Source organism: Cetorhinus maximus, chromosome X, assembly GCF_964194155.1.
Source record: "Cetorhinus maximus chromosome X, sCetMax3.hap1.1, whole genome shotgun sequence".
Classification (NCBI taxonomy): domain Eukaryota; kingdom Metazoa; phylum Chordata; class Chondrichthyes; order Lamniformes; family Cetorhinidae; genus Cetorhinus; species Cetorhinus maximus.
This window is the reverse complement of record NC_135917.1, coordinates 9494597-9499816: the sequence shown is the minus strand read 5'-3', so window position 1 is coordinate 9499816 and position 5220 is coordinate 9494597.

Here is a 5220-nt window from a genome sequence, read left to right as displayed (position 1 = left end):
CTGGGCATCTAAGAGGGACTGTGGGCCATCAGCAGCAGCAGAATTGTATACAACCACAATCTGTAACCTCATGGCCCGGCGTATCCCCCACTCTACCATTACCATCAAGCCGGGGAATCAGCCTGGTTCAATGAATAGTGCAGGAGAGCATGCCAGGAGCAACACCAGGCATACTTAAAAATGGAGTGTCAACCTGGTGAAGCTATAACACAGGACTACTTGTATGTCAAACAGCATAAGCAGCAAGTGATAGACAGAGCTAAGCAATTCCACAACCAACGGATTAGTTCTAAGCACTGCAGTCCTGCCACATCCAGTTGTGAATGGCAGTGGACAATTAAACAACTCACCGGAGGAGGCGGCTCCACAAATATCCCCATCTTCAATGATGGGGGAGCCCAACACATCAATGCAAAAGATAAGGCTGAAGCATTTGCAACAATTTTCAGCCAGAAGTGCTGAGTGGATGATCCATCTCGGCCTCCTCCAGAGTACCGCAGCATCACAATTGCCAGTCTTCGGCCAATTCAAGTCATTCCACGTGATATCAAGAAACGGCTGAAAGCACTGGATACTGAAAAGACTATGGGCCCTGACAATATTCCGGCAATAGTACTGAAGACTTGTGCTCCAGAACTTGCTGCGCCCCTAGCCAAGCTATTCCAGTACAGCTTCAACACGACATCTATCTGACAATGTGGAAAATTACTCAGGTATGTCCTGTCCACCAAAAGCAGGACAAATCCAACCGAGCCAATTACTGTCCCATCAGTCTACTCTCGATCATCAGTAAAGTAATGGAAGGGGTCATCAACAGTATTATCAAGTGGCATTTGCTTAGCAATAACCTGTTCACTGACGCCCAGTTTGGGTTCCGCCAGGGCCGCTCAGGTCCTGACTTCATTACAGCCTTGGTTCAAACATGGACAAAAGAGCTGAACTCCAGAGATGAGGTGAGAGTGACTGTCCTTGACATCAAAGCAGCACCTGACCGAATGTGGCATCAAGGACCCCTAACAAAACTGAGGGTCAATGGGAATCGGGGGGGGAAACTCTCCACTGATTGGATTCATACCTAGCACAGAGGAAGATGGTTGTGGTTGTTGGAGGTCAATCATCTCAGCTCCAGGACATCACTGCAGGAGTTCCTCAGGGTAGTGTCCTAGGCCTAACCATCTTCAGTTGCTTCATCGATGACCTTCCTTCCATCATAAGGTCAGAAGTAGGAATGTTCGCTGATGATTGCACAATGTTCAGCACTAATCACGACTCCTCAGATACTGAGGTAGCCCGTGTCCAAATGCAGCAAGACCTGGACAATATCCAGGCTTGAGCTGACAAGTGGCGAGTAACATCCACGCCACACAAGTGCCAGGCAATGGCCATCTCCAACAAGAGAGAAGCTAACCATCACTCCTTGACTTTCAATTGCATTACCAGCACTGAATTCCCCACTATCAACATTCTGGGGGGGGGTTACCATTGACCAGAAACTGAACTGGACTAGCCATATAGATATTGTGGCTACAAGAGCAGGTCAAAGGCTAGGAATCCTGCAGTGAGTAACTCACCTCCTGATTCCCCAAAGCCTGTCCACCATCTACAAGGCACAAGTCAGGAGTGTGATGGAATACTCTCCACTTGTCTGGATGAGTGCAGTTCCAACAACACTCAAGAAGCTTGACACCATCCTGGACAAAGCAGCCCGCTTGATTGGCACCCATCCACAAACATTCACTCCCTCCATTACTGACGCACAGTAGCAGCAGTGTGTACCATCTACAAGATGCACTGCAGAAACTCACCAAGGCTCCTTCGACAGCACCTTCCAAACCCATGACCACTACCACCTAGAAGGACAAGGGCGGCAGACACATGGGAACACCACCACCTGGAAGCTCCCCTCCAAGTCACTCACCACCCTGACTTGGAAATATATCACCGTTCCTTCACTGTTGCTGGGTCAAAACCCTGGAACTCCCTCCCTAACAACACTGTGGGTGTACCTACACCACAGGGACTGCAGCAGTTCAAGAAGGCAGCTCACCACCTCCTTTTCAAGAGCAATTAGGGATGGGCAATAAATGCTGGCGTAGCCAGCAACGCCCACATCCCATGAACGAATAAAAGTCATATCTGTCAGGATATGGTTTAATGCGAGAGAATGCCACACTGGGATACAGTTCCAGGTTGGGTTATGGTTCCATATTAGGACTCTTTTTTCTGGTTGCTGCCTCCAAGTCATAACTGCCTCACAGCCCATTTGTCATTGCTGACTCCCACAAGGTCCCTCAAGAGCAGCCGTATACAGGAGGCATTCGTGTGCCCCCATCGTGGGTCGATGGGCTGCCACCAACATTAGGGTTGTGCTTGTCTCTATGGAGAAACTAATATTGTTCATCTTTCTATTGGCAAGAGAGGACAGCACATAACACCAAAGAGAGTACCATGACCTCTGTCATACCTTCACATGCTCACCTCCATGGAGGAGGTGTGGAAATGGCAGGGCATCAGGGTGACTATGCTATTGCTGATGGCGAGATAGTTGTGCTAACCCAAGAGAGTGAGTGAATGAATGCAAGGATACAATATTGTGTTGCAGTTCAATGTTGGGGTGTAGTTCCATGTTGGGCTGTGTTTCCATGTTGATCTACATTTCCATGTTGGGGTATGGTTCTGTGTTGGTGTGTGGTTCCAAGTTAGCATCTGATTTTATGGCAGGGTATGTTTCCATATTGGGATACAGTTCCACTTTGAGGTATGCTTCCAGGTTGGGGTACATTTCCATTTTGGGGTGTGGTTCCAGGTTGGGGTACAGTTCCACGTTGCGGTGTGGTTCCATGTTGTGGTGAAATTCCATGTTGCAGTGAGATTCCTTGTTACAGTGAGGTTCCATGTTGCAGTGTGGTTCCATGTTGCCGTGAGGTCTATGTTGCAGTGAGGTTCCTTGTTACAGTGAGGTTCCATGTTGCAGTGTGGTTCCATGTTGCAGTGAGGTTCTATGTTGCAGTGAGGTTCCTTGTTACAGTGTGGTTCCATGTTGGCGTGAGGTTCCATGTTGTGGTGTGGTTCCTTGTTACAGTGAGGTTCCACGTTGAGGTGTGGTTCCATGTTGCAGTGTGGTTCCATGTTGCAGTGAGGTTCCTTGTTACAGTGAGGTTCCACATTGAGGTGTGGTTCCATGTTGCAGTGAGATTCCTTGCTGCAGTGAGGATCCATGTTGCAGTGTGGTTCCATGTTGCAGTGTGGTTCCATGTTGGGGTGAGGTTCCATGTTGCAGTGTGGTTCCATGTTGGGGTGAGGTTCCATGTTGCGGTGTGGTTCCATATTGCGGTGTGGTTCCATGTTGGCGTGAGGTTCCATGTTGGGGTGAGGTTCCATGTTGCGGTGTGGTTCCATGTTGGGGTGAGGTTCCAAATTGCGGTGAGTTTCCATGTCAGGGTTTGGTTCCATGTTGGGGTACAGTTCCATGTTTGGGTACAGTTCCATGTTGAATACAGTTCCATGCTCCAATTCCAATTCCATGCCTGCGATGTGGTGTATGCTGAGCTGAGCCTAACTGGCCATATATCAGTTATGATCTCAACAAGGTATTCACTCATGGAAGGCATCCCAGCCAAGCCTGAATCTTTGCCAGTTTGATGCTGAGAAGCACACACTTTCTAATGATGCTGGCTGGATAGCCATTAGGACAGTTATCCTGCTGCCTTTTGCTCTCCCAAACCCAGAAACACTGAGGCTAATTAAGTGCCCCAGCTGCTGTCGCAAGACCAGGGATTAAAGCTCCTGGGTGTAGGTCTCAATTCCACATTGACATCCAAATTAAACTGTGCTTTGAGAGGAGGAAAGATGGTGTCAGCTTTGGAATAAACCCAAATGGAGGCTGGCCAACCAGCACATAGAAATAGAAGGAAAAATAGCATAAAATATCTTCTAGTTGTGATTTTGTGATTAGTCTTAGAATCATCATGGCACAGAAGGAGGCTGTTCAGCCTATCGAGCCCGTTCCAACTCTCTGCAGAATCATGAGGGGGCTGGACAGAATAGATAGAGAGAAATTTTTCTGTTGGCAGAAGGGTCGAGAACCAGAGGACACTGATCTAAGGCGATTCAAAAGACCATGGCTGATCTGGTTGTGGCCTCAACTCCACTTTGCTGTCTGCCAATATGGTCAATCACATTCCATGCAAAATTCTTTTTTGTCTCAGTATAGCGATGCAGAATGATGGCAGCAAAGAAAAAAGGGGGGGCGGGGGAGGGAGAGAGAGAGAGAAAAACACCCTGTTGTGTAGGATGTAGAAAGATAGAATTTTTTTGAAGTTTTGGGAGTGACACCCTGTTGAAGGAACTTGGGGATAGTGGATGGGCAAGTCAGGAGTGGGGAGAGTGCCCTATTACAGGGAGGGGAGATGCAAGTGTTGCTGTTGTGACTCTGTGAGCCTACGTTTCCAAACAATGTATTAACGTCAACAGGAGATTCATCAGTGTAGGAAAAAAGATTTTCATGGGCTTTTGATACAATTACACAATAAATTGTCATCCAACAGTGGGAAACGAACAGCTGTAAAAGCGGCAATTAATGTTTAATGTAGTACCTAGATGAAGCATCTGCCCACAATAGGAAAATGATTTGGTTCTCTGTTCTTGGTTCAGATAACTGCTGATCTAGAAATGGCCGCATTTAAATAAGGAACACATTTCTCAAAGGCCAGGCCACTTGACTGCAAGTTCCATGGCTCACCATGTGGCAGGGGGAACAGAACTGGCTTGGATTCTGAAACAAATAAAATTGTGTGCGGCCCACCTCATTAATCTTTAAGCTAGTTGCTGTTCGCAGCCCACTGCAACCAGAGCCGTGTTGCCATGGAAACTACAAGCGGCGGGTCATCAAGGCCTACGCCACCTCATGTGCACTAATCCTGAAAGGATATGTTGATAGCAATTTAAATTATATAATCAGCACCACTTTGCATGGTTGTACAGAGAGGAGTATAGGTCTCAATTGATAATTAGATAGTGTGCCAGCAATTACAATTTGTTGTAATCTGTTTATCCAGAGCAGTGTTCAATTAGACGGTAATGAGTTGGAAAAGCTAGAGGATAATAAAATCAAAACTGGTACATCAAATGGTGCTGATTGCACACATGCAGCAGCAGGTGTGTTAACCCATTTAGTGCAGGCTGGTAAAGTGACAGCCACCGAAAGGGCTATCTGCAGTC